Raw genomic sequence first — 10965 nt, forward strand, 5'->3', positions numbered from 1 at the left:
TTTGGTTTTTTTTTTTTTTTTTTAAGATAGGGTCTTGCTCTATTGCCCAGGCTGCACTGCAGTGGCATGATCATGGCTCACTACACATTTGTTTTTTCCGATTGGGTCTCGCTCTGTTACTCAGGGTGGAGTGCAGTGGCATAATCATGGCTCACTGCAGCCTCAACCTCCTGGGCTCAAATGAACCTCCTGCCTCAGTCTCCTGAGTAACTGGAACTACAGGTGCATGTCACAAAGCCCTGCTAATTTTTAATTTTTTTTTGTAGAGACAGCCTCTCCCTATGTTGCCCAGGCTGGTCTTGAACTCCTGGGCTCAAGCAATCCTCCTGCCTCAGCTTCCCAAAGTGCTGGGATTATAAGTGTGAGTCACTGGGTCCAGCCTAAAAGTATTTGTTTCAATAATCAGACTTACACCCACAGACATACAAGACAATGAAAAACGAGTGCATGTAAAAACTGAAATGAGTGCGTGAAATCTGAGTTAAGGTCTATTATCTAGTTAACTGTATTATGCCAATGTCAATTTCCTAGTTTTGATAACTGTAGATATGTAAGATACTACTACTGGGAGAAGCTGGGTCCAATGGGTACACGGGACTTCTCTGTAGTATATTTGCAACTTTTTGTGAGTCTATAATTCTTTTTTTTGATACAGGGTCTGGGCTGGGTGTAGTGGCTCACGCCTGTAATCCCAGCACTTTGGGAAGTCGAGGCAGGCAGATCACTTGAGGCCAGGAGTTTGAGACCAGCCTGGCTAAAATGGTGAAACCCCGTCTATACTAAAAATACAAAAATTAGTCAGGTGTGGTAGTGGGCATCTGTAGTCCTAGCTACTTGGGTGGCTGAGGCTCAAGAATTGCTTGAACTGGGGAGGCGGACGTTGCAGTGAGCTGAGATGGTGCCACTGCATTCCAGCCTAAACAACAAAGCAAGACTCTGTTTCCAAAAGAAAAAAATTACACAGGGTTTGGTTCTGTAGCCCAAACTGGAGTGCCATGGTAGGGTTACAGCTCACCTTGAACGCCTGGGCTCAAGAGATCCTCCTGCCTCACACTCCCAAGTAGCCAGGACTACAGATACAAGCTATGGTACCCAGCTTAAATTTTCTAAGCATCTTCTAATATTTCCCTGTCCCACGATTTTTTTGGCAGGGGAGTGGGGAGGAGGATGCTTAGAAAAAGAGGGAGGAGAAGGACAGGTGCAGTGGCTCACACCTGTAATTTCAGCAATTTGGAAGGCGAAGGCAGGAGGACTGTGAGAGCCCAGGAGTTTGAGACTAGCCTGGGCAACAGAGTGAGACCTGTCTCTACAAAAAAAAAAAAATTTGTTTTTTAGATTAGCCAGGCATAGTGGCATGTGCCTGTGGTCCCTGCTACTTGAGATGCTGAGGCAGGAGGAACCCAGAAGGTTGAGGCTTCAATGAGCCAAGTTCATGCCACTGTACTCCATCCTGGGTGACAGAATGAGACCCTATCTCAAAAAACAAAAGCAAAAACAAAACCAAGAAAACAATTAGCGCAAAGGATTCTGCCAACCAACATGCTACCACTAAGCCACAGTGAGCCTTATAGATAGCATGAGATGCAAGATGTAAATCTCTAGTCACCTCATTTGGTTTCAGCTCTCACACCACACATCTCTCAATGAAAAGTGGGATTCTAATGGTTAAAGTCGCAGTAACATGGCCCTTGAATAAAAGCAAATTGCTTCACCTTGCTTCAACGCAAAGAAACAGTGATCTGTTCCAGTGCTTGAGGGAAAAATGTTATGCCAGACTCATGAAAGACATTTCCAACATGGTGTCATTCCCTTACAAGTAACATGCAAAGGCAATTCTGACTAACTGCTATGTCTGTATTACGCAGTGATACTAAAAACGCCTAATTCCCACATAAGCTATGACTCCACTGTACGCTTTTCAGTGGACAAAACAACACGATTACTATACCAGCATCACCAAGAAAGGCACTGTGGTGCAAGATATAAGTAGTGGTTCCCATATTTTTAGATTTTACAAGTTAGGTAAAAGTTTCAAGAACAATTCTAGGAACCAATATGGGGTGGCAACATTTGCATTTTGCTAAATAAGGCCCCTGAGGGTATAATCCAAGAACAATGATAATCCTTCTCAAGAAATACCAGTTGGCAACCTTAAACAACATGCATACATGCACATACATACACACACACACACACACACACAGATGTAAGATACATATACACATATATACATACAATACACATATGTGCTTAAATGCAAAATTCGTATTAGATTGTCCTTATTTTTCCCATTTTGGCACATCTGCAGAATGAGACCTTTACATTATGTTATAGAATTAACGGTGAGAATCAGAATTCAGGAAAAGGAAAGAGAGAGGTGGGTAAGAGACATTCTATTGAGAAAAAGTTACACACAAGCAGTTAAGGACATGCGGGATGATTTTACCCTAAATGAGAGAGAGGAAGAGATCTAAGATCTAAGAGACTAGTCCTGCCACATAGTGTGTTTCAAGTTATGGGAGTTAAAATAGATGAGGCAGGAATACAAGAATAAAAAGATTAATGGACAGCACTGTTCAGAAACCTACCCTAGTATATAAGAATTAAAGATGAAAAATGCAGCATTACAACCTAATGGAAAATGATCAAAAACAAATGAGGTTACAGTAAGATATCAATTTCCCCTATCAAATTATAAGCCTTTAAATTCTGAAAAGATGGAGAATAGGACTGCTCAAACATGGCTGATAAGAGTGTACTAATAAAACCCTTTTGGAAAGAAATCTGAAAGCATCTGCCAAGAGACTTTGCAATACTCTTATATTTTCTTCTTCTGCCTCTTACATGTTTTCTAAATTTTCTATGACGTATTACTGTCATAATAGAAATATGCTAAAATAACTTTTAAAACTCTTCATCTTATTTGATTCAATAATTCTACATAGCTTATTTTGAACCATTAGAGTCAAAAATATCTGTTAAGAACTTATGCCATAGAAAGCAGTATGTTAAAATAGCAGAAAGAATTTAAGTATAAAAAGTCCTTGTCTTCAAGTAACTTAAAACAAGATAATCTATTTAACAAACGTACTGAGGGCTTACCATATGCCAGCCTTCATGGATATTATAGTCATGCACAAGCAGTTAAGTACAAAGAGTAGACAAAGATTAAACAAATGACTATAATAGTTATAAATGGTAAAAAGGAAAAAGGTTGAAAGGAGACCTCTTCAACAGAAAACCTAATCAAGGCTTCTTACTAAGACATTCATACCCAGACAAGGACAAGTGGAGTCAAGCACTTGTGGAAGACACTGAAGGGATCAGCACAGGGAAGTAACTGACAAGATCAGTGTTTAAAAAACTCACTCTGGCTACTGGCATGGGGAATTAACACAGTTGGGGAATAGAACATCTAGAAAGAAAAAAAATGCTCAGATTTGCAAGAAATTCACAAGTTATCGGGGGCATAAAATATATATTTAAATACCAAGCAAGATCATGATGACAGCTACCATCCACTGAATGCTAACTTTGCATCAGATCCCATACTAAGTACAACCATCTATTATTTCACACTTGACAAATGGGAAAAACTAAGGCTCGAAAAGAACAAGTAATTTATCTAAGGTCACACAGAAAGTAGGTGAGCCAATCTTCAAATTCATGACTGACTAACTCCAATGGGCCATTCTATTAAAAATTCTATGTGAAAAGTTACAGAACCCATAGTGTCATTTTTTAGTTGAAAACACCTTACACTCAATAGACCAAAACTGAAATTAGTGTTCCCACTGTCATTTGTCTCCAAATTAGCTTCTCCCATTTGACATTCCCATTTTGCTCATCTTTGCGATTTTTCTGCCTTAAAACCAGTATTGGCTAAAATTAAAAGAGTGATGACATCAAATGCTAAAACGGACATGGTGCAATTGCTTCTCTCACACATCATTAGCAGGAATGCAAAATGATGTGGCTACTTTGAAAAATTGTTTGGTAGTTTCTTCTTCTTTTCTTTTAATGATCTCTCTCAGCAAATCAGATAGTTTCTTATTAAGCATACAGTTACCATGGGATCCAACAACCCCACTCTTACATGTACCCAAGAGAAATGCAAATGTGTATTCACACACAGACCTGTACTCTCATATTTATATCAGCTTGATTCACAGCAGCCAAAAACAGGAAACAACCCAACGGCCATCATCTGGTGGACAGATAAACAACTGTGGTACAGAATCCACAGTAGGAATACAGTGGATTACTACTCAGCAAAAAAAAAAGGAACACATGCAAGACATGGAGGGATTTCAAAAGCACTATGCTAAGTAACAGTACCCAGATGCAGAAGACATGAGATTCCATTTACAGGAAACCCTAGAAAACGCAAACAAACACACAGCAAAAAAGCCTGGAGTCACAGGAACTAGATCAGAGGATACCAGGGGCTAAGTCTGGAGGGACAGGACTGTCTACAAAGCGAATTTTCTGGGATGATGCAATTGTTCTGTATCATGATTGTAGTAGTGGTTACAGGATTGTATGCATCTGTTAAAATCCATCAAACTATATGCTTAAAATGGATGAATTACATTTATTTAAGTTATACCTCAATAATGCTATTTCAAAAGTCTCTCATAATTTCTGCTTCCAAGTATCTCTCCCCATAAATCTTTGTTCCCATGATTAGTCACATTTACAGCTTCCTTTCCATTCTGTCAATGCTAGAATGCTAGCCTTTCTCACCTAAATATAATGAATGCCTTCATGAGCCTCTCTTCCCTCAAAAATTTTATTTTTTGAGATGAAGTCTCACTCTGTTGGCACCCAGGCTGGAGTATAGTGGCATGATCTCAGCTCACCCCAACCTCTGCTTTCCAGGTTGAAGTGATTCTCCTACCTCAGCCTTCTGAGTAGCTGGGACTACAGGTATGCATTACCATGCTCAGCTAATTTTTGTATTTTTAGTAGAGGCGGGGTTTTACCATGTTGGCCAGGATGGTGTTGAACTACTGACCTGAGGTGATCCACCCGCCTTGGCCTCCCAAAGTGCTAGGATTACAGGCACAAGCCACTAAGCCCAGTCTCTTCCTTCAAATTTATCCTGCATAATTACCACCTAATATTTTAAAAATATCGTATTATTCCCCTGCTCAAAATGCTTTAGAAGCACTCCATCTATAAGAAAATAAATTGAGCCGGGCGTGGTGGCTCATGCCTTTAATCCCAGCACTTTGGGAGGCTGAGGCTGGCGGATCACAAGGTCAGAAGATCAAGACCATCCTGGCCAACATGTTGAAACCCAATCTCTACTAAAAATACAAAAATTAGCAGGGCGTGATGGTGCATGCCTGTAGTCCCAGCTACTTGGGAGGCTGACACAGGAGAATCACTTGAACCAGGGAGTTGGAGGCTGCAGTGAGCCAAGCACTCCACTCCAGCCTGGTGACAGAGCAAGACTCTGTCTTAAAATAAATAAATAAATAAATAAAGATAACCCTTAATATGGCACCAGTTAAATGCCTTCTACATGTTGACTCAAACTAACTTTCCAATTTTTTCTTACAATTTTCCAACATGAACATTTCACCCATTCAAACTGTCTACAAACTCTCCCCGCAATACACCTTCCTACCTTTCCTTTTGCTTTCTCCCCATCTGGGATAGTCTCCTGCTACTCATTTAATCCTCCCAGCTCTCACGCATCGGCCTACATTTTCAATCTTTTTCCAGGATGCTTTCTAATTAAAATCACAATGACAATGATCTTTTTCTGCTCTCCTAACATAATTCTTGTTTAGGCATAGCTGCCTATAAGATTTACCTAAGGAAAACTACACAAACAGGATCTGCTGTAATGGACACAATCACACGTATGCAAAAGTGCAAACAATTTATGAGTAATTAGAGAGATATAGAAACATCTACATCTAGTCAAAGTGACTAGTTTGTTGCCAACAGAAACCATAATAGTTCTGAATCCATAATCTAAGTAGTAAAATGATTAGTATCGTTAAATAAGTATGAATCTTATCAACAGGAGCAAATAAAAGAGTCAAAGCCTTACTTGATCATAATAGTATTAACCTAACCAAAATGCCTCCCCTTACAAGGTCTTCATCAAGCATATCAATTATAAAAGTATAAATTATATAAACAATCGCATATTCATTCAATTGTTAACAGCCATATGAAGAATAATGTGGTAGGCTGGGCGAGGTGGCTCACACCTATAATCCTAGCACTTTTGGGAGGCTGAAGTGGGTGGATTGCTTGAACCCAGGAGTTCAAGACCAGCCTGGGCAACATGGTGAAACCCTGACTCTACCAAGAAAAAAAAAAAGCAGGGCATGGTGGTGTGCACCTATAGTCCCAGCTACTTGGGAGGCTGAGGTGGGAGGATCGCTTGACCCCAGAAGGTCAAGGCTGCAGTGAGCCGTGATCACACCACTGCATTCCAGTCTGGGCGATGGAAGACCCTGTCTCAAAAAAAAGAAAAAAAAGAAAAAAAAATTGTGGTAGAAGAGTATTTATTAATATAGAAGATAACAAGAGCAGCTTACTAGATGTTATGTACAGCTCAGGCTATTCACAGAAAAGGTACTATCAATGTTCACTATATATCTGAAAAGATCCTTAATTGGTAATCATGGAGATAACATCTAAACAACAAGATACTGCTTTTTTCTCTATCATACGAACAGGATGATCTCATCTATGAAATACAAAATACAGTAACATATATCTACAGATATGTATAAAATGCTCAAAAATACACAACAAGCAGATAACCATGGTCATTACGATGGGGAAGGGATATAATTGGAAGCAGTGGTGAAGGAAGACTTTGGTATAATACGTATTATTTGAATTGTTTTTAATAAAAGGAACATACTCATGTATTGCTCAGGTGATTTGTTTTTTTTTTTTTTTTTTTGAGAGATGGGGTCTTGCTATGTTGCCCAGGTTGGTCTTGAACTCCTAGGCTCAAGCTATCTTCTCTGTCTCAGCCTCCCAAGTAACTGGGATTATTAAAGGTGTTGGCCATCACACCTGGCTCTAAAAAAAAAAAATTTTATAGTGCGAGAAAGTACATATGTAATTGCACATGCATTTTTAAAAGTCCTGAAAGGATATACTTTAAACCATCAAACTATTCACATGGTTCTGCCTGGCAGTGGACTTATAGGTGATTTGCTGATTTTTATTTTGATCTTTTATCTGTATTTATATATCCCTTTACAGCAAACAGCAACAAAAAAAATCTTTGAAATATGTAACTGCCTGCATATACATAGCTCTCTGGGGCAAGAAACTCACAGTGTCTCTAAGGAGTGATCTAGATAGCCAGGAGTCAGGGGTAGGAAGGAGATTTACTTTTCATCAAATTACCTTTTGTATCTTCTGAGTTTTATTAAGGACAGGTACTACCCATTCAATAAATGTTATTTTCTTAGGTTTGGCCCACTAAACGTTCACTACCAAAGTCTGGAACTCCTCTTCACTTGGCTGTGCTTCCTAGTCTCACTGTGGAGAAAGAGCTTTGGATAACCTGTATTTGACACACCCATACCTGAGTAGCTCTTTCATAACTCACTCTCCAGTAACTAGGGTTCCACAGGCATTGCTCCATTTATAAATAGATTTCTGCCAAGTATAGGGCACAATCCAGTTCCCTCCTTCATCACAGAGGCCATTAAAGTAGTTTTCTAGCTACAGTTTGCTTTTTCCTCACTTGTGGCCTTCCTGGAAAACTTCCAAGCCTGACCTACCTCCTGCCTTACCTCTCCATTTCTATTCTCCACCCTGCAGTTCCCTAATTGTGCTAAAATTAAATAATGTGCAAATTGTATAAGCTGGAACCAAACTGCTGACAGTTGCCAGAAAGGTACATGTAAATTAACTCACAAATATTAAAATTTAAAATAAAGAAACTCAAGTTACATGGGCAAAGGATTAAATTACAGTGTCTTCCCTACTAGACAGACCTGTTTTGAATTACTTTTTCTTGATAAATTCTCTGAACCTCTGCAGCTGATATTACACAGCTTACACATTAAGATCTTATAAAAATCAAAATTTATTTTCCAAACAACCACCAGAGCCTTGAATTTTGCACATCTAAAGTAAAGAACCTCCTTTTCTACTCTTCTAGGCACTAGTTCCCTGTGACTCGGAAGAATATTCCTTACTGAGTCATTAGTACTTGCTTAACCAGACAATCAGTGTTTCAAGCCAATGCAGCCTCATTACACTGTAACACTAAACTGGAAAGCAAACAAACAAGATGTTCTTAGTACTGGACCCCCTGACCCCGAATTGCCTCCAGCTAATAGTAAACCAAACTAATAATCAACATTCATTGATCACCTCTGGCAGACAGAGCAAGCATGACCCTGACCCCTAAGAAAGACCCGTCTCTTAAGTGAGAAGAAAACATCCTGTCGTCACAAGACTCCCTATTTGTCCCAGCCCTGCCACAACCTTATCTGTTTACACCTATGCCCATTTCTTCAACCTACCAATAGAAAGGAGCAGAGTTTCAAGGCAGTGGAAATATAACCAAGAGCTGACTACACAGCACAAAAATAGTATACCCAATCATCACATATGGATATTGGTCCTTCCTCCTAAACACCCTAAAACTGCTGATTCTCAGTTGTTCCTAAGGGATTAAAGAGGCTGAAGAGAATTTATTCAATTCAAAGAGGCCAAGGAATTAAAAGGGCATGTCACAGCAAGCTACAGAATTGGTAACTGCAATAAAGAAACTATTATTTGAGCTACGAATTCCTCCTTGCCCTTTATTTAAGACCCTCTCTCCTCCCCAAGTTTGCTTTAAAAGGTTATTTTATGTTTTCATTGTACATGTAATATCATACTATTAGTGGTCTACAAAACCCTAAATCCACTGGTATTTGTGTTTTGCAAGTAGAATTTACTTTGTGGTGGTGTCAACAAGTTTGCACAAAGCTCTGTATCAAGACGATCCTTAGGGACCAGACCTAACAAAAGACCCCAAAAAACCAGGAAAACTAGCCTACAAAGTTCCCAAGGATGCTCTAAACCCTCAGCAAGTATGGATGATCAATAATATGAGTAACTGACACAATTCTTACAACTTCCAGAGACAGTACATAAATCCTTTCAAAACATCTACTTGCATCAGCTTCACATTTGAAGACAGTTAAAAAAAAATCCACAATTATTTTAAGACAAAATTATATTTCTCTCCACTCAGCTGAATAGTATTTACTGTGAAGAAGTTACTCATCAGAAATTAGTTATTCCAAGATACTTTAAAACATTCTTTAAAACATATCTGAAAAGAATCACCCTTATAAGTCATACAAAAGAAAATCAATATTTTTCATTGTAAAAAAAAAAAAATATATATATAGTGCTTTTAGGCTGAGTCTCCCTCTTGTCATCCAGGCTAGAGTGCAATGGCACGATCTCTGCTCACTGCAATCTCCACCTCCTGGGTTCCAGCGATTCTCCTGCCTCTGCCTCCTGAATAGCTGGGATTATAGGCGCCCACCAACATGCCCAGCAAATTTTTCTATTTTTAGTAGCGATGGGGTTTCACCATGCTGCCCAGGCTGATTGCAACCTCCTGACCTCAAGTGATCCGCTTGCCTGGGCCTTCCAAAGTGCTGGGACTACAGGCATGAGCCACTTCACCCAACCCATTTTATTATTTTTATTATTGGAGACGGTCTCAAGAAAATCAAGTCTTTTCAGAAAAGTAACTTGTCTTTGAGTAAAAATAGTGTTATTCCATTTGGTCAACTGTTTTATTTATAAGACTGGTCAGAATTATGGCCGGGTACAGTGGCTCATGCCTGTAATCCCAGCACTTTGGGAGGCCAAGGTGGGCAGATCACCTGAGGTCAGGAGTTCAAGACCAGCCTGGCCAACAAGGTGAAATTCTGTCTCAAAAAAAAAAAAAAAAAGACTGCTCAGAATTACTTTTCTACTATCAAATCTACTCTTACTCTTCTTTTTAAAACAAATAAGAAACTACAGGACTCTGAGAGTACAAAATCACATAGAACTAAGCATGAAAGATGGCCTATACAGCATAGTAAGTAGATTTTTAAGTTATAATGTGATTTCATGAATACTAATAAATGCCTGGCAGAATACATGTCTTCCTATTCAAAGAGTCACTCAGATTCACATGGTCTTAACTGAGCCCCTGCTAGGCACAAGATATTGTGCTAGGTGCTTGCCTTTAGATTATTGAATTTACATCCAATCCTAAGACACATGATCTTTCAGAATGGCTGGAGTAATGGAGTGAGAAAAAAATCACTAAGAGAAATCTTCAACGATTACAGGTTATCCTCTTTCCTAAAAGGCTAAGAGAACAAGGCTATACTCATCGAACTGAACCAGCCTACTTTTAGAGTACAGGTGGCCTGATAAAAGGCACATATTACCTAGAGACCATCTAAAAACTGAGTTGGAAACTGAGATGTTTCACCTAAACATTCTGGAGCCTTAACTGGGAATAAAGACGCATGGGAGCCTCCTTTACCTGTATCCTGCCTCCTTTCTAACCATCAAGACAAATCTGGAGCCTATACAGTTGTAGAAATGTCAAAACTTGGACTCAGCTATTTAAAAAGATATACGTACAACAACCAAATTCATATAATCTCGGTAAAAATAAGTACTTAAGAGCCGGGCGCGGTGGCTCACGCCTGTAATCCCAGCACTTTGGGAGGCCGAGGCGGGTGGATCACGAGGTCAAGAGATCGAGACCATCCTGGTCAACATGGTGAAACCCCGTCTCTACTAAAAATACAAAAAATTAGCTGGGCATGGTGGTGCGTGCCTGTAATCCCAGCTGCTCAGGAGGCTGAGGCAGGAGAATTGCCTGAACCCAGGAGGCGGAGGTTGCGGTGAGCCAAGATCGCACCATTGCACTCCAGCCTGGGTAACAAGAGCGAAACTCCG

The 10965-nt window shown here is 39.6% G+C and overlaps 1 protein-coding gene across 6 annotated transcripts in view; it reads right to left on the reverse strand.

Moving 5' to 3' along the window:
- Positions 1–10965, reverse strand: part of UBN2 (ubinuclein 2) — a 100788-nt gene that overhangs the window by 78643 nt on the left and 11180 nt on the right. The gene's annotated exons all lie outside the window — the stretch shown is intronic.

Source organism: Sapajus apella, unplaced genomic scaffold (assembly GCF_009761245.1).
Source record: "Sapajus apella isolate SASKATOON/1434 unplaced genomic scaffold, GSC_monkey_1.0 scaffold7, whole genome shotgun sequence".
NCBI lineage: Eukaryota > Metazoa > Chordata > Mammalia > Primates > Cebidae > Sapajus > Sapajus apella.